The sequence below is a fragment of the Heterodontus francisci genome, chromosome 18 (assembly GCF_036365525.1).
Source record: "Heterodontus francisci isolate sHetFra1 chromosome 18, sHetFra1.hap1, whole genome shotgun sequence".
In the NCBI taxonomy this organism is placed as follows: Eukaryota; Metazoa; Chordata; class Chondrichthyes; order Heterodontiformes; family Heterodontidae; genus Heterodontus; species Heterodontus francisci.
Window position 1 is genome coordinate 60,870,716 of NC_090388.1, and position 19,630 is coordinate 60,890,345.

General features: G+C 41.9%; 1 protein-coding gene across 1 annotated transcript in view; it reads left to right on the top strand.

Annotated features, from left to right (window-relative positions):
- Window positions 1-19,630, top strand: part of phf21b (PHD finger protein 21B) — a 269,761-nt gene that overhangs the window by 134,612 nt on the left and 115,519 nt on the right. The gene's annotated exons all lie outside the window — the stretch shown is intronic.

The following is a 19,630-nucleotide window of genomic DNA, read 5'->3' on the forward strand; positions in this document are numbered from 1 at the left end:
ATTTTCTTCCGAACAGCACTGTGGATGTACTTACACCAGATAGACTGCAGAGGTTCAAGAAGGCAGGTCACCACCACCAACTCAAGGGCAACTAGGGATGGGCAACAAATGCTGGCTTTGCCAGTGATGCTCACATCCCATGGAAGCATTTTTAAAAATCTTGAACCATTGCATCTTAGTGGTGATGTTGCTGGCACAATGGTGTTAAGCAGGGAATTCCAAGATACTGATCCAATAGTGATGAAGGAACAGCAATATATGTCTAAGCCAGGCTGCTGTGACTTGGATATATAACTGATGTCAAATGAAAGTGGATCTAACTGTTAGATTTAACTGAGAATTTTTGTAAAGCTGTTTATTTTGAAGGAGTGCTGTTAGTATCAAAAATATATTTTTGTATTGAACTAGGGGGAGAAGATTCACACAGCTTTGTTTAAAACTCAGATCTAATTTTGTTTTTAGGGCTGTGCATGTTTAAGTACAAGAGGAGGCCATTCAGCATGTTAGACAGATGAGAGATGATAGGGATGGTTCCCCCTTTTTACACCTCTCGATTGACCAAAGATCATGTTTTGTTTAAAAAATGTGTTGTATCCCTTGAGCATTTTAGTGGTCAACAAACAGACAAATGACAGGTTTTCCCATAAGTTTAAAAGAAAGATATGTGTTTATTGTATAACACTCGAGAATGTACACAATTTCACCCACACACTCACGCATACAGATACACACAAACAATAAAAGATAGAAATTAAACGATAACATGCTTTTAGGTCTGATGATTTAAAAGCGTCCTCTGTTTAACTTGCTTTCCCCCAGGATGAAGACTTGAAACAGTGCAGGCCTGTATTATTTTTCCTTGCTCACTGAAGAAAGACTTGGGAGATTCAGGAAGACTGATGCGCAGTTGCAGACTGCTTTTGTTATATTCCAGCTAAATGTCACTGGCGAAGTCCGGGAATGATTTCTTATGTAGGGAGTTCAAGGCCAAACTCCAGTCGCTGCCTGCATGTAGTTCAAAGCTGGTAATCTTAGGCAGTATCCTGTCCCTTCGATGGCATAGATGGATCTCTCCTCCTTCCTTCTGGCTTTTTCGGCACCGAATGTGTCTCATTAAAAGTCCTTATCAGAAACCTGGTTTCTGTGATTGAACAAGAGTTGTTCTCATTGTTCTCATAAATGGTGTCTGATGGTGAGGCCATTGTTAGACAGTGGAGTCTGGGTGTTAATCATCTTCATTCCATCTTGATAAAGTGGAGTGTTTTCCTCACCCATTCTCTAGAGTTTGAGTTTGGAGTTACCAAATCTGCAATGCCATTGTTAACACAATTCATTGGAGAGAAGTAGCCATTAACACAGAATGAGTCATTTACATTTTATTGCCTTCTCCGGGGCTTGCCCAGACATGAAAATTGGCTCAGGTTTCTTGCAGTTTCCATGTGTACTAGCAGTACAGGATAAGGATTTTCCTTTTGTAGGAAAAGTTTTTTTTCCATTTATGGGATGTGGGCATTGTTGTCCAAGACAGCATTTTGTCAGGCAAACTCCCCACCTGCCAAGATTGGGGCACACAGGACTTTGCCAGATGAACAGTAAAATTTAAAAATTGCAAGTTCCTGACTGGAAAGACATTTGCATGACACACGATGTTGAAACAATGGGGACCCAGTAGTTGCTTCCCCAATGCACAGAAGTGGTCAGACCAGTTTTGGTCACATGACTAACTGGCTGTTGCAGAGCTTTGAACTGAGTTTTAAATTGGAGAACACAGTACTTGAGATCAGAAAGCTCCTGGTTTGAGACAAACTCTCCTCTCCTACCTGCTCATCTCTCAGGGCACTGAAACCATTGAAGACACAGAAACTCGGGAGGGATAAAAAATCTCCTACGTGAACAAGATTTACGAAGAATACTGGACCCTAACGAAACGCAAGACCCTATCTTCAATCAAGGACCATTGCCTCAAACTGTTCTACTTAGCTTTTCTCTTTTCTGTCCCTATTTGCATGTGTGTACCGCATGCTAATGTGGGCACGTTGTATATACATCGGCATTGACCGCATTAGAGTTTAAGTTTAAGAACAAAGATAATTACAGCACAGGAACAGGCCCTTCGGCCCTCCAAGCCTGCGCCGATCCAGATCCTCTCTCTAAACATGTCGCCTATTTTCTAAGGTTCTGTATCTCTTTTCTTCCTGCCCATTCATGTATCTGTCCAGATACATCTTAAAAGACTCCATCGTGCCCGCATCTACCACCTCCGCTGGCAATGCGTTCCAGGTGCCCACCACCCTCTGCGTAAAGAACTTTCCACGCATATCCCCCCTAAACTTTTCCCCTTTCACTTTGAACTCGTGTCCTCTAGTAATTGAATCCCCCACTCTGGGGAAAAAGCCTCTTGCTGTCCACCCTGTCTATACCTCTCATGATTTTGTACACCTCAATCAGGTCCCCCCTCAACCTCCGTCTTTCTAATGAAAATAATCCTAATCTACTCAACCTCTTCTCATAGCTAGCGCCCTCCATACCAGGCAACATCCTGGTGAACCTCCTCTGCACCCTCTCCAAAGCATCCACATCCTTTTGATAATGTGGCGACCAGAACTGTACGCAGTATTCCAAATGTGGCCGAACCAAAGTCCTATACAACTGTAACATGACCTGCCAACTCTTGTACTCAATGCCCCGTCCGATGAAGGAAAGCATGCCGTATGCCTTCTTGACCACTCTATTTACCTGCGTTGCCACCTTCAGGGAACAGTGGACCTGAACACCCAAATCTCTCTGGACATCAATTTTCCCCAGGACTTTTCCATTTACTGTATAGTTCACTCTTGAATTGGATCTTCCAAAATGCATCACCTCGCATTTGCCCTGATTGAACTCCATCTGCCATTTCTCTGCCCAACTCTCCAATCTATCTATATTCTGCTGTATTCTCTGACAGTCCCCTTCACTATCTGCTACTCCACCAATCTTAGTGTCGTCTGCAAACTTGCTAATCAGTCCACCTATACTTTCCTCCAAATCATTAATGTATATCACAAACAACAGTGGTCCCAGCACGGATCCCTGTGGAACACCACTGGTCACACGTCTCCATTTTGAGAAACTCCCTTCTACTGCTACTCTCTGTCTCCTGTTGCCCAGCCAGTTCTTTATCCATCTCGCTAGTACACCTTGGACCCCAAGCGCCTTTACTTTCTCCATCAGCCTGCCATGGGGAACCTTATCAAACGCCTTACTGAAGTTCATGTATATGACATCGACAGCCCTTCCCTCATCAATCAACTTTGTCACTTCGTCAAAGAATTCTATTAAGTTGGTAAGACATGACCTTCCCTGCACAAAACCATGTTGCCTATCACTGATGAGCCCATTTTCTTCCAAATGGGAATAGATCCTATCCCTCAGTATCTTCTCCAGCAGCTTCCCTACCACTGACGTCAGGCTCACTGGTCTATAATTACCTGGATTATCCCTGCTACCCTTTTTAAACAAGGGGACAACATTAGCAATTCTCCAGTCCTCCGGGACCTCACCCGTGTTTAAGGATACTGCAAAGATATCTGTTAAGGCCCCAGCTATTTCCTCTCTTGCTTCCCTCAGTAATCTGGGATAGATCCCATCCGGACCTGGGGACTTGTCCACCTTAATGCCCTTTAGAATACCCAACACTTCCTCCCTCCTTATGCCGACTTGACCTAGAGTAATCAAACATCTGTTCCTAACCTCAACATCCGTCATGTCCCTCTCCTCGGTGAATACCGATGCAAAGTACTCGTTTAGAATCTCACCCATTTTCTCTGAGTCCACGCATAACTTTCCTCCTTTGTCCTTTAGTGGGCCAATCCTTTCTCTAGTTACCCTCTTTCTCCTTATATATGAATAAAAGGCTTTGGGATTTTCCTTAACCCTGTTTGCTAAAGATATTTCATGACCCCTTTTAGCCCTCTTAATTCCTCGTTTCAGATTGGTCCTACATTCCCGATATTCTTTCAAAGCTTCGTCTTTCATCAGCCGCCTCGACCTTATGTATGCTTCCTTTTTCCTCTTAGCTAGTCTCACAATTTCACCTGTCATCCATGGTTCCCTTATCTTGCCATTTCTATCCCTCATTTTCACAGGAACATGTCTCTCCTGCACGCTAATCAACCTCTCTTTAAAAGCCTCCCACATATCACATGTGGATTTACCTTCAAACAGCTGTTCCCAATCTACATTTCCCAGCTCCTGCCGAATTTTGGTATAGTTGGCCTTCCCCCAATTTAGCACTCTTCCTTTAGGACCACTCTCGTCTTTGTCCATGAGTATTCTAAAGCTTACGGAATTGTGATCACTATTCCCAAAGTAGTCCCCTACTGAAACTTCAACAACCTGGCCGGGCTCATTCCCCAACACCAGGTCCAGTATGGCCCCTTCCCGAGTTGGACTATTTACATACTGCTCTAGAAAACCCTCCTGGATGCTCCTTACAAATTCTGCTCCATCTGGACCTCTAACACTAAGCAAATCCCAGTCAATGTTGGTTTAATCAAGGTTTAATAAATTTCATCTTCTTTAAACCTGAGAGAGCCTGCGTGAATTGGTTTCTTTGCCTTATAACTGGAAAACTGTGACCAAGGATTCACAAAAAGGGGAGCTCAAAACAGTGTTTAAAATTAAACCCTGTTACAATAAGACCAGGTGAAGATAGTATCAGACCCCCTAGACACCTTTCTCACTGGTCATAACAATTTACTGTCCATCCCTAATTGCCCTTGAGAGGGTGGTGGTGAGCCGCCACCTTGAACTGCTGCAGTCCATGTGGGGTAGGCACACCCACAGTGATGCCAGGAAGGGAGTTCCAGGATTTTGATCCAGCGACAGTGAAGGAATGGCGATATAGTTCCAAGTCAGGATGGTGCTTGGCTTGGAGGGTAACTTGCAGGTGATGGTGTTCCCATACATCTTCTGCCCTTGCCCTTCTAGTTGGTAGAGGTCGCTGGTTTGGAAAGTGCTGTCTAAGGAGCCTTGGTGTGTATCTTGTAGAAAATACACACTGCTGCCACTGTGCGTCGGTGGTGAAGGGAGTGAATGTTTGTGGATGTGGGGCCTATCAAGCAGGCTGCTTTGTCTTGGATGTTGTCGAGCCTCTTGAGTGTTGGAGCTGCACCCATCCAGGCAAGTGGAGATTATTCCATCATACTCCTGACTTTTCCTTGTAGATGGTGGACAGGCATTGGAGAGACAGGAGGTGAGTTACTCGCTGCAGGATTCCTAGCTTCTGATCTGCTCTTGCAGCCATGGTATTTATATGGCTACTCCAGTTCAGTCTCTGGTCAGTGTTAACCCCCAGGATGTTGATAGTGGGGGAGTCAGTGATGCCATTGAATGTCAAGGGGAGATGGTTAGATTCTCTTTTGTTTGAGATAGTCATTGCCCGGCACTTGTGTGGCATCAATGTTACTTGCCACATATCAGCCCAAGCCTGGATATTGTGCCTGTTTTGGGTTTGGAAAATTGCCTGTTTTGAGTTTAAGTAAGTTCATTATATAGTTCATAATTTCTCCTGCGTGAGCATGACACATCTTTGGACCAGTTCTTTGTCAGTGCAACTCAATAGCAACAACAACCTATATAGCTCCTTTAACATAGTAAAATATCTCAAGCAGCTTCACAGGAGCATTATAAAACAAACTATGACACCAAGCCACATAAAGAGATATTAGGGTGGATTACCAAAAGCTTGGTCAAAGGGATAGTTTTTAAAGAGTGTCTTAAAGGAGGAAAGAGGGATGGAAAGGTGTAGGGAGAGAATTGTAGAACTTAGGGCAGAGGCAGCTGAAAGCAGGGAGCAATTAAAATTGGGGATCCTTGAGGCCAGAATTAGATGAGTGCAGATATCTTGGAGGGTTGTGGGGCTGGCGGAGATTACAGTTAGGGAGGGGTGAGGCCATGGAGGGATTTGAAAACAAGGATGAGAATTTTTAAATCAAGATGATACTCAAAATTAATTCTGCTTCCCCGCTGCTTCCCCATTGCCTTGTCTCTTTCTGTGCTTCAAATATCTATCTAATTTTCCTATAAAAGAAGCAGTGATTTCTGCCTCAATTATTCCTTGTGGCAAAACTGCCATGTTCCAACAACTAAGAAAGCTTCTCCTAACCTCTGTTTAAATTGATGATCTCTTATTATTGACACCCCAGCCAGACCAGAGGAAACAGTCTTTTCCCATTTGCCCTATCAAAACTTCATATAATTTTAAAAACCTCTGATTTTCTCTGCTGCAATGGACATAGTCCCAATATCTCAAATGTGTCTTAACTATAGTTTCCCATCACTGGTATCATCCTGGTGAATCTACTATGTGCGTTCTTCATTGCTTTAATGTCCTTTGTATAATGGGGTGCCCAAAACCGCACACTGTATTCTATTGGCCTAACCAATGTACTGTTTAAATTGATAATTACTGCTTTATTCATGTATTCAATGCTCCATTTATAAAACAAAGTTTTATTAAACATTCAAGGTATTGGCCTTGGCTTGGTAGTACTCATACCTCTGAGTCAGAAGGTTGTGAGTTCAAGCCCCCTTGCTGAGACTTGAGCACATAATCTAAAACAGATGATCTGATCATTTATTCCATTGCTGCTTGTGGGGGTTTGCTGTGTTTCCTACACTACGACAATGACTATACTTCAAAAGTACTTTATTGCCTCTAAAGCATTTTGGGGTGTCCTGAGGTAATGAAAGGTGCTGTACAAATGCAAGTTTTATTTTTAGTGTTTTATCCACCCGCACTTACTCTTTTATGGCATTATATATTTGAATCCTTAGATCCTTCCGTTCATTCATGCCCTTCAGGACCTTTCCATTGAGTATACCCTCCCACTCCTTTATTTCCTCTCAAAATGTATTGCTACACACTTACCAATATTAAATTGCATCTGTCACCTGTCTATACATTCTACTAATGTGTTTGTCTTCCTCAAGTCTTAGATACTCCTCCTCACTGTATGTCAAATCTTTTTTTTAATATCACCAGCAAATTTTGAGACTGTTTCCCTATAGCGCAGTTCAAATCATACTGAAAGTGGGCACAGCAACGACCCTGGGATGCATCATTTTCAACCCTTCTCTGTCAGAGAGCATCCATTTACCCCTGTCCATCAACAAATTTTCTGTCACAGCTGCTGAACTTTCTGTTGCACCGTATCCTGCAATCCTCTAACAAGCCTCTTCTGAAGCATCTTTCTATGCTCTTTCTGAAAATCCATGTACACTTGCATCTATTGCATTCCATTTATCTATCTAAAAAGGCCTTCAGTAAATTTTTATTGATCTTGTCAAACATGACTTGTCTTTAACGAATCTGTGTGGGCTGTCCTTGGTTAAGACGTGATTAAGACATGCGTTGCAACTTGATTTCTAGATACTTGGTTTATCCTCCTCCTTCCTCTTGAACAAAGATTTTGCATCATGGCCAGAGCCTTTGTTATCAACCTCCTAGAGTGCATTCCTTGAAGGTCTGGTAACACGTCCACCTTGAGTTCTGCAAATTTTTTGAGAACCATTTTCTTCTCTATAGTAAGCTCTATCAGCAGTAGCATTGGGAAAGTCTGGAACTGTTCCACTCCTATATCATGTTTTTTCACAATTTTTTAATAGTTATTTGAATAAATTTTGTCCTTGAGACGCAATGATTACTGAAATCATGCGCTATGAAGCTAGTCTGAGTTTTCACATCTTGAATCAATTAATATAGCACATACAAAATGCTTATAAGTAGGTCATTGCCAATGTCAGATAAAATATTGTAGAGAGCCTGTTAGTTGCATTCAAACATCCTTACATTTAAGAAAAGTGCTCACTCAAGGTTAGCCTATGTGCTGAAAAGCCCAAAATAAGCGTAATTCTGAAAGCCTGCAATTATTTAGCAAGCAATAATTCAGGAATTGAGTTAAATTTGCTCAGCTGTTGCTTAGCAACATTTTCTAGCACATAATAACTTGTACCATTTGCACTATGGAAAATTATTATTGATACTGTGCTAAGGGAGAAAATAGCCAGTCATCATAAATTGACATCAGTTTTCTTTTGTCTGTGTGCATGACATTTTGTAATATATATATTAAATATACAAAATCTTCAGTTTGTTGAGGTGTATTGGTTCAAGTTTCTGGCTTTGTGTAAACATGTAGCCTTTTGCTATCCATGCTATTAGAGAAGAGGAATGCAGAAGCGGAAGGCACCTTTTTATCCTTAAGAATGCAGAGCTGTAGGTGTGTGGGGTTGCAAACGAGCAGTTTTTAAAAAAAACTAATGCCAGTTGTTAAAAATTTTTAACCTGTAATGTAGTTTTTATATTAGTGTTTTCATACAAAAATTTTAATGCTCTGCTTTGCCTTTGTAAAAAAAATAATAATTTTTAAGATATGTTTACTGTCAGCATAAATGAGTATTGACCTCATTAGCAGACATGTGTAAGCAGTACAAAACTCCAAAGAACAGCAAAGTAATAGGGCACATGCATTGTGTCTATCATATATTCCCTTCTATGCCATAACTGTTCTGTTGGGGCAGTCTGTGAGGCCACCTTTGAGAATACATTATTGATTGCATTTGTGACGTTGAACAAATTTAAGGCTGAGTCGTGAACAGAAGTGATGTATTTTGCTCAACGTTTTTGTCATTGATGCTTATTCTCTTGGTCTAAAAGGACGGAGAGAAAGGTAAAATCATTCACTCCACGAAAACTAATCACTTGAAGATTATTTTTCACATTGGAGAAGGTGGCAACAACATTTGTGACTGATGAGCAATGGCTATGGATCTGGACAGATAAGAGCATGGATGTTGGAAATGGATCTAATTGACTAATTTTTGGAAAAGGAACATATTTATTTTGCAAATACAAGAGCTATTCATACATGGTATATATTTCAGACTCGTTCCTTAATGCACTTAAGTATATGAACTGTATGCATAGTGAATACAAAGTCAAAGTTAGTATAATGCATTTTTACAATGTAAGCTTATAAACAAATTAAAAAAGAAAACCAGACTTGCATTTATATAGTTCTTTTCATGACAACTGGACATGTTAAAAAATTTTTTATCGCCAATGAAGTACTTTTGAAGTCTAGGCACTGTTGTAATGTCGGAAACAACAGCCAGTTTGCATATGGCAAAGTCCTACAAACAGAAATGTGTTAATGACCAGATATTCTTTCTCTATAATGTTGATTGAGAGAGAGATTTTGGCTAGGCCACTGGGGATAACTCTCTTGCTCTTCTTTGAAATACTGCATGGATCTTTTACGTCCACCTGAAAGGGCAGGCATCTGAAAAATGACACCTCCAACAGTGTAACACTCCCTCCAAGCTGCACTAGAGTGTCAGCCTTGCTTTTTTTTGTGGTCAAGTCCTGTGTGGGACTCGAACCTGGAATTTTCTGACTCAGAGGTGAAAGTGCTACCAATTGAGCCACAGCTGACGCCAACAATATATTATATAAAGAGCATTCATTAGCTGGCAGCTGGTGTGTGAAAAATATAGTTTGAGGCCACTGAAGAGCAGTTACGTTTAGCATTTCATTTGATAGTCCTTCCAGTTTCCTCAACCGAGGATTCCCCTCCACCAGGCTCCCGACTGTGTCCATTCCATTTCCTGCACTTCTGTTCACCCCTTCCTCTCCCTCCCAGAACCTTCTCACTTTCCATCACACCAGCCTCCACATTCATTGGAACATGCTCTGCCATTTCTACCACTTGCAGCGTGATAGAAACATAGAAAGATAGGAGCAGGAATAGGCCATTTGGCCCTTCGAGCCTGCTCTGTCATTCTATACGATCATGGCCGATCATCCAAACTCAGTAACCTGTTCCCGCTTTCTACCCGCATCCCTTGATCCCATTAGCCCTAAGAACTATATCTAACTCCTTTTCTTGAATATATTTAATGATTTCGCCTTAACTGCTTTCCGTGGTAGAGAATTCCACAGGTTCACCACTCTCTGGGTGAAGAAATCTCTCCTCATCTCAGTCCTAAATGGCTTACCCCTTATCCTTAGACCGTGACCCCTGGTCCTGGAGTCCCCCGCCATTGGGAACATCCTTCCTGCATCTCGTCTGTCCAGTCCTGTTAGAATTTTGTAGGTTTCTAGGAGATCCCCTCTCATTCTTCTGAACTCTAATAAATACAAGCCTAATTGACCCAATGTCTCTTCATACGTCAGTCCTGCCATCCCAGGAATCAGTCTGGTGAAACTTCCATCAAACACACCTTTTCCCTCCCCTTCACTTTTAGCATTCCAAAGGGACTGTTCCCTCCGCAACACCCTAGTCAACTCTTCAGTTGTCTTCTCCTTTTCCCAAAGAAGCGCAGAAGATGGAACACCTGCCCTTTTACCTCCCTTCCTTCCCGCTGTTCAGGCCTCAAACAGGTGCAACTGCAATTTACTTGTACTTCCAATTTAGTATAATGTATTCGCAGTTCACGATGCGGTCTTCTGTACATTGGATTCAGTTCACAAGCATGATGTTGAGTTTCTGGTTGCCAGTCATTTTAAATCTCCGCCCCACTCACACTCAGACATGTCCATCCTCAGCTTCTTAAACTGTTCCAATGAAAGTTAATGTAAACACGAGCTTACTGACCTCAAATTCACATAAGCACCTTGCAGCCTTCCAGACTCCACTGAATTCAACAATTTCAGATCATAACCGCTGCCCATTTTTCCGATGGTAGCTGTTAGTGATGATTCTGCTATGAACATGTATATTTCCTGTAGACCTATTTTTTGTTTCTTGTCCCATTACTATCTCCTTTTGCTGGCGCCATCATCCCTTTTCTGATTTAATTGCTCCTGTTGTCTGCTTTCCGCCCTATTTCAGACCTTCCCTTTTACGAACATACGAATTAGGAGCAGGGGTAGGCCACTGAGCCCCTTGAGACTGCTCTGCCATTCAACAAGATCATGGCTGATCTGATTGTAACTTCAACACCACTTTCCCGCCTACTCCCGATAACCTTTCACCCCCTTGTTCATCATGAATCTATCTACCTCTGCTTTAAAAATAGTCAAAAGACTCTGCTTCCACTGCCTTTTGAGGAAGACTTACCACCCTCAGAGTAAAAAATTTCTCCTCATCTCTGTCTTAAATGGGCGAGCCCTTATTTTTAAACAGCGACCCCTAGTTCTAGATTCTCCCACAAGAGGAAACAACCCTTCCACATTTTGTTCTTTCCCCAACCATTCACTGCCTCTGTACCTGCTTAAAACCTGTTTTCCATTTTTCCAATATTGACGAAAGGTCATCAAGTTGAAACATAAATTTGTTTTTTCTGTCCACAGGTGTTGCTTGACCTGCTGAGTATTCCCATCATTATCTGTTTGTATTTTCGTAGTTTCCATATCCCATTGTTACCAACAACATATATTTATATTATATATATATTTTTAATATATATATAAAAATATATATAGTACTTTTAGCATAGAAAAGTTTCCCAAGGAACTTCGCAGAGGCATCAATTATTTAAAAAAAACCTCAAAGAAGGAGATATTTTGGAGGGGGTGGATAATGAGGGGGAAAAAAAATAGTCAAGGAGTTGCATTTAAGATGGCTTAAGGGGGAGAGAGCGAAGTGGAGAGTCTGAGAGGTAAGGCAGGGAGTTTCAGTACGTGAAGGCTAGACAGATACTAATATGAGGCAAAGGGCAGCAGGGGTGCAAAGAAGATCAGAGTCAGAAATGTTTACGACCAGGTCTTATTGTAACAGGGTTTCATGTTGAACACAGTGTTTTGAGCTCCCCCTTTGGTGAATTCTTGTTCACCACTTTCCAATTATGATGCAAAGAAATGAGCATAAACAGGCTTTCTTATGTTTAAAGAAGAAAAGTGAAATTTATTAAACCTTAAACTTAAACTCTAATTCGGTTAACGCCTACGGATATACGATGCGCCCATGCTAGCATGCACACATGCAAAGAGGGACAGAAAAGAGCAGAAGAAGAATAAACTGGAGAGGTTTGAGGCAAAATCAGAAGAGTTTCTTCTTTACTGTGCTTCGAGCTCACTGTTGCCCTTTTGTAAGTAGTCTTGCTTTTCGTTGGGGCCCAGTATTCCTCTTAAACCTTGTTTACTATAGGAGACTTTTCTCTCTTGGGGTTCATGTGTCTTCAGTGGTTTCCAAAGCTGGTGAGAGCGACATGAGAGCAGACAGGAGAGAGGTGTTCTCAGTCCAGGAGAAAACAGCCTTCTGAGTTCAAATTACTTGTTTGAAGTTCAAATTCAAAAAACACCAAGAGTCAGTCATGTGACTCAAACTGTCCTGACCATGTTTAGATTTAGAGATACAGCACTGAAACAGGCCCTTCGGCCCACCGAGTCTGTGCCGACCATCAACCACCCATTTTATACTAATCCTACACTAATCCCCATATTCCTACCACATCCCCACCTGTCCCTATATTTCCCTACCACCTACCTATACTAGGGGCAATTTATAATGGCCAATTTACCTACCAACCTGCAAGTCTTTTGGCTTGTGGGAGGAAACCGGAGCACCCGGAGAAAACCCACGCAGACACAGGGAGAACTTGCAAACTCCACACAGGCAGTACCCAGAATTGAACCCGGGTCACTGGAGCTGTGAGGCTGCGGTGCTAACCACTGCGCCACAGTGCCGCTTTTTGTGTATTTGGCCATCTTAGTAGTTAACCTGGAATGCGTCAACGTCTGGTAATCAAAAGTCCATTGTGGATTAAATTGGAGCAGGGAATAGCTCCTTTGTCCTTTTGAAGTACTGTCTGTTGGTATGCTAATGACTCTGTCCAGCCAAAGTTTCCTATTGCTTTTTTTAAAGCAAGTTCTTTCTTCAACAACTGTTTAAAATCAATGTTCATGTGGCAAAATTAAATTTCCTCATTCTTGTCAGGTCGGGGCTTGCCTGACAGAAGAATGGGGAATTATAGGGATGTGGGGGAGTTTCAGGGCTGAAGGAGGTTGCAGAGATGGGGAGGGATGATGTCATTGAGGGATTTTTAACATAAGGGACGATGGCTTTTGCCTTCCCAGTGGTTAGCTGGAGGTTATTGTGGCTCATTGAAGACTGGGAGTTGGATAAGCACTCTGACAAAAGACTGGCAGTGGATGGACTGCTAGATGGGTGGAGAGGTAGAGCTGGGTGTCATCATGTTGGCTGCCGAAGCTGACTCCGTGGGCTCGATTTTGCCGTCAGCGGTGAAGCACCAATGATTGCCGCTGACCTTGAAAAAAGCTGCCCACAAAGATTTAGCGATTTCTGTGGTGCAGACTTTCTCGTTCCTGATGCCAGTTTGAATCATCCGCCAAGTCAAGGAGATCTCCAGACGTCCAACAACAGTGATGTTTCCAAGCAGAGTAAGTCAATCACATGGAAGTATTCTCACAGACAGCAAACTGGGAAGTACAAGAACACTGAATCCCTTCACCGTAACAATTTGCAGATAACAAGTTAAATGATTGTGGCAAACACATGGAATTTAGATAGAAGCTAAAATATCATAAGCATTCAAAAAATGTAATTTTAAAAACATGTGGAATTTCTTATAGGGACATTTGACATTGAGAAACAAATTTACTCTTGTAGAGCCAATGAGGCTGTTTAGCGGTAATTATGAACTTAGCATGCTGTTAGAAACCCAGTTACATCTCCTTTAACAAGGTGTAGCTTTTTCAACTGTTTTTTGCAACGAGACTAACAGTGCAAGAGTGGACGTTCTCGTCAATTCAATGATTTTAATTCTGGGAGACTTCAGTAACCCACTTTCTGGAGAAGCATAGAATCACTGACAGGAACTTATGGATTTCCATGTTCAACTGCATATCTGCAGAGTCCAGGCGTGCTGTCAGTTTCAGAGGCAATAAGACGGCAAACGCTGACACGTTTGCTGTCAATGCTGCTGCAAAATCCAGGCCCATTTCTACAGCTGATGGCACCAAGTGGCAGCATGTGATGAGGCAGAGGAGAGGACCAAGGATTGATCCTCAGATGTTTCCTTTTGATTATATATGGAATGAGCTCCATGATGAAACTTCTTGACCCTGCAGGATATTGCAGACTTTGCCAACTTATCCTCCATTAAGTTGAGGTCCAAAACTCTGCTGCCAAACTCGCACCAAATCCTGTTCATCTATCACCCCTGTGCCCGCTGACCTACATTGGCTCCTCGTCAAGCAACATCTTGATTTTAAAATTCTCATCCTTGTTTGTGAATCCCTCCATGGCCTCGTCCCTCCCTATCTCTCTCATCTCTTCAGCCTCACAACCCTGCAAGATATCTGCGCTTCTCTAATTCTGGTCTCTTGAGCATCCCTGATTTTAATCACTCCACCATTGGTGGCTGTGCCTTCAGTTGCCTCGACCCTAAGCTCTGCAATACCCTCCCCATATCTCTACACCTTGTTTTCCTCCTTTTAAGCCACTCCTTAAAACCTACCTTTTTGACCAAGTTTTTGATCATCTGACCTAATATCTCCTATTGTGGCTCTGTGTCGTATTTTGTTTTATAATGCTCCTGTGAAGTGCCTTGGGACATTTTATTATGTTAAAGGCACTATATAGATATAAGTTACTGTTATTGAAGTAAATAAAGTAGCCAGAAGAGGAAATTACGCCAAGATCAATTAATCTAATCCAATTTCTAATTATAATATGTTGCCATGCTACTGAGCCAGAACATTTTATGTACAAATTTTTCTACTGGGAAAGAAAATTGAGTCAATTTAGTAATACTAGAGCGGTACCACAGTGAGAATGAAAGATCAGAATGTCAACTGATTCTACTACTTTTAATTTGAAGGGGTAATGAGTGCAATAATTCATAGAAATTCAACAAATATTTCTGAGAGCTTTATTCTGTAGTCTGCAGTGAATAATACTCATGAAAATTTTGATTTTCTTTAAACAAAAGCATTTTATGCACAGGTAAGAAAAGTGGATATTAACTTTGCAAATCAACAAAGTCTGCCTCCTGCATTTGCATGTTCATATTTAACTGCAAGTTATTCTTGGATGTTGAAATATAGACATTGCAAATGCCCATATTGAAAAACATTAGCATTAATTTAATCCACCACTTGCCGCAAACATGTTGGGCACATCATTAAAATGGCAGTGAGATCACATTGCATTCCCAACATATTCCTGCACCTCTACTATTTTAACCAAGCCTAATTCCATTGAGAAACAGGATCCCCCCCACTGCTTCCCCCACACCCCCGCCCCACCATGTGAGTAGGGTAGTGGCCCTCTTCGCATGCTAAAATCATGACCTGATTATGTCCTTATTGCCACAAATCAATTTTAACTCCAGAAATCAGGAGGCCATAGCTGCTAACAGAACCTGATGGGAGGAAACAAAGGGAGCCAAGTTAAGTGCATTATTAAAATTTCTTTGAGGATTCCTTGTGACCAAGGAAGATCAGGAGTTCTTGTCTCGACCCCTCAAGGAACCTGTGGGCCTCCCCAGTATGGGCCTTCCCTCTTTCTCCCAGTAGTGCAACCGGTTGGTACTCTTTCTCTCCCCACTTTTCCGCACCCCCCCCCCCCCGAAAACCACCTAACCTGTTGGGAATCAATCCCATGGGTCCCTCAGTGTTTGACTGCATTCCCAAAATTGCGCTCCCGTATGACTACATAGAGTCGTAGAGTTATACAGCACAGAAACAGGCCCTTTGGCCCACCGTGTCCGCACCAGCCATCAAGCTTTTCTATTCTAATTCCATTTTCCAACACTTGGCCCGTAGTCTTGTATGCTGTGGTGTTTCAAGTGCTCATCTAAATAGTTCTTCTGCCTGTGTGGAGTTTGCAAGTTCTCCCTGTGTCTGCGTGGGTTTCCTCCGGGTGCTCCGGTTTCCCCCCACATGCCAAAGACTTGCAGGTTGATAGGTTAATTAGCCATTATAAATTGCCCTTTGTATAGGTAGGTGGTAGGGAAATATAGGGACAGGTGGGGATGTGGTAGGAATATGGAATTAGTGTAGGATTAGTATTAATGGGTGGTTGATGGTCGGCACAGACTCGGTGGGCCGAAGGGCCTGTTTCAGTGCTGTATCTCTTTTTTTAAAAAAAAAATGTTGTGAGGGTTCTTGGCTCTACCACTCTTTTTCAGGCAGTGTGTTCCAGATTCCAACCACCCTCTGGGTGAAAAAAACTCTTCCTCAACTCCCCTCTAAACCTTCTCCTTACCTTAAATCTATGCCCCCTGGTTATTGACCCCTCTGCTAAGGGGAAAAGTTTCTTTCTATCTACTCTATCTATGCCCCTCATAATTTTGTATACCTCAATCAGGTCCCCCCTCAGCCTTCTCTGCTCTAAAGAAAACAACCCTAGCCTATCCAGTCTCTCTTCATAGCTGAAATGTTCCAGCCCAGGCAACATCCTGGTGAATCTCATCTGCACCCTCTCCAGTGCAATCACATCTTTCCTATAGTGTGGTGACAAGAACTGTACACAGTACTCCCAACTGTGGCCTAACTGGCGTTTTATACAACTTCATCATAACTTCCCTGCTCTTCTTTGCCTCGGCTAATAAAGTATCCCATATGCCTTCCTAACCACCTTATCTACCTGTGCTGTTGCCTTCAGTGATCTATGGATAAGTACACCAAGGTCCCTCTGACCTTCTGTACTTCCTATGGTCCTCCCATCCATTGTATATTCCCTTGCCTTGTTAGTCCTCCCAAAATGCATGACCTCACACTTCTCAGGATTAAATTCCATTTTCCACATCTCTGCCCATTTTACCAGCTCATCTATATCGTCCTGTAATCTAAGGCTTTCCTCCTCACTATTTACAACACCACCAGTTTTCGTGTTATCTGTGATCTTACTGATCATACCTCCTATATTCACATCTAAATCATTAATATACGCTACAAAAAGCAAGGGTCCCAGCACCGATCCCTGCAGTACACCACTGGTCACAGACTTACACTCTCTCAAACAACCCTCGACCATCACACTCTGCCTCCTGCCACTATTGTTTCTGTTTCTTCCGGCTTTGGCCGGGCAACGGCTCAGCATATTTTAAATAAAGTTAGAGAGCTGGCAATTAGCCATACTCATCCAGTGATTCCTTTTCAGAAGTACGTGTTGCATAAATGAAGGGCGGCACAGTGGCGCAGTGGTTAGCACCGCAGCCTCACAGCTCCAGCGACCCGGGTTCAATTCTGGGTACTGCCTGTGTGGAGTTTGCAAGTTCTCCCTGTGTCTGCGGGGGCTTCCTCCGGGTTCTCCGGTTTCCTCCCACAGCCAAAAGACCTGCAGGTTGATAGGTGAATTGGCCATTATAAATTGCCCCTAGTATAGGTAGGTGGTAGGGAAATATAGGGACAGGTGAGCATGTGATAGGAATATGGGATTAGTGTAGGATTAGTATAAGTGGGTGGTTAATGGTCGGTACAGACTAGGTGGGCCGAAGGGCCTGTTTCAGTGCTGTATCTCTAAATCTACATAACAATTGTTTGCAGCAATACAGTTTCTTTGTTCTAAATACTGAAAAAGGATTAGTCCCAATGAAAGTTTTACTTCAGAGTATCAGCAGCATCTGGTAGGGCTGCTAGTGCCTGCAAATTGTAATGTGAGAATACTAATACAGTATGTTAACGAAGTGTGGGTTTAGACTGTTGGATACTAAGGTCAAACATAAGAATGAATTAGTTTTAAAATCAGCTTTCATTCTTGTAAAATTCGAAACATAATGGCACAGAATTTGTAGGTGCAGGGCATCTTGTCGCATGTGATGTGAATTGGATTTTTCTCCTCACCCGTCAGCTCCAATTATTCATATGCGACAAATTGCTGTAAGTGAGAATTGATAATGGCACAACGAGGTCGACGGGAATGTGAAACATTGGTAACCTATGGGGTCAATACTTTATCTGCTAAACAAATTAAGTTTAAGGATAGAGAACAAAGCAGAGAAAACAAAAGAGAAGGAAATAGGGTGAATTAGAGCCAAATTATACACAGAGAAGGAAATAAATAGGGAAAGCTAAGAACAAATTTAAACATTTTAAATTTTAAAATCCTCTAGGAACAATTCACTACCTGCAGGAGTGAGACTGCACAGTTTCAAATGTTTCCTTTCTTGGCCTCCAAAAGCATTTAGGCCCATTAATCACCCCATTCACAGTGCCCTAAGAAATAGCAGCCCTAATTTTCTGTGGCAAGTTTAGTTTGTATTTATAGTGCAAATCCAACAGTTTCTTGACATTCATGGGAAGTTGACTTGAGTTCCTTTTCATGCGAGGCTAATTGCAGAGCGGCACAAATGTCCAATTTGTGGTGATTCACAACTTAGAGCATATCTCTTCCTTGCCACAGATTGCTGTTTTTTCTTTTACAAACTAATAATGGCGAGTGTTGTGAACACATTATTTTTGCCTAAAAGATTTGTGTTGTTTCATTTGTTGGAACAAAACAAATAGTACATTTTTAGACCAATATTACAATGCATATTACACTGATATTTTGAATCATAGTGTGAAAATGACAAAGTTCTTCCATTGTGAAGTTCACAAACTTGAATGCCAGCATCTTTTCATGCAGCATTGATCACTACTGAGAAAGAAAGTGAAAATAGGAATCATCTCTGCAGTTACAGCTACTTAACACTTAACTGAATTGTGCATCATGTACTGAAATGTCAGTTCAGGCTCCTGTATTTATTGAACTCATGAATACAATTATTCTGCATTACTTGTATAATACAATGAATATGCTTTTTTGTTACATGAAAAAGTCATCATTTCGGAGAAAACTAAACATTGTCTTCACAGGATTTCACTTTTTTGAAGTGGGAGTGGAGGATGCAGGGAAATGTACAAAATAATTAAACGTCAGTTAAATCCAGTGCTTTTTGAAAGCGCTTACGTTATTTAAAAAAAATTAAAGCAGAATTGCGTGTTTTTGTGAATATGTTTCAGAGATTTTTGTTTACAGCAATGTATACAAACCTTGACATTTCTGATTCTGGTATGACCTTTAAAAACAAGGGTTTCCACAGCTTTATAAGGTAAAGAAAGAACTTGAATAGCGTCTTTCATTTCCCAAACTGCTTTACAGCCAATGAAGTACTTTTTCAGTTGTTGTCATTGGTGTAATGTAGATAACATGGCAGACAATTTGCACACAACTAGGTCCCACAAATAGCAATATGATCATGTCCAGGTAATCTTTTAAGTGATGTTGGTTGAGGGATAAATATTGGCCAGAGAACTCCCCTGCTGCTCTTTGAAATAATTCCACGGAATCTTTTACGCCCACCTGAGAGGGCTGTCGGGGCCACTGTTTAACATTTCATCTGCGAGACGATGTCCTCATTACTGCACTGAAGTCTCAGCCTAGATTATGTGCTCGTCTCTGGAATGGGGCTCAAACCCTCAACCTTCTGACTTGAAGGTGAAGGTGCTATTATTGAGCCAGAGCTAACAATGAGATGTATGAGCTACTCTTGCCCAGGTATAGAAACCCCATTTTGAGGTGTGGCTGCTTATTATTCACGCCCAAAACATTTGAAGCTGGGTGGGAGCAAATATAACTTGCTTTTAATTTTGGAATACTGTCCCACTTTCCATGAGCATCCAGTGTTCTCAGTT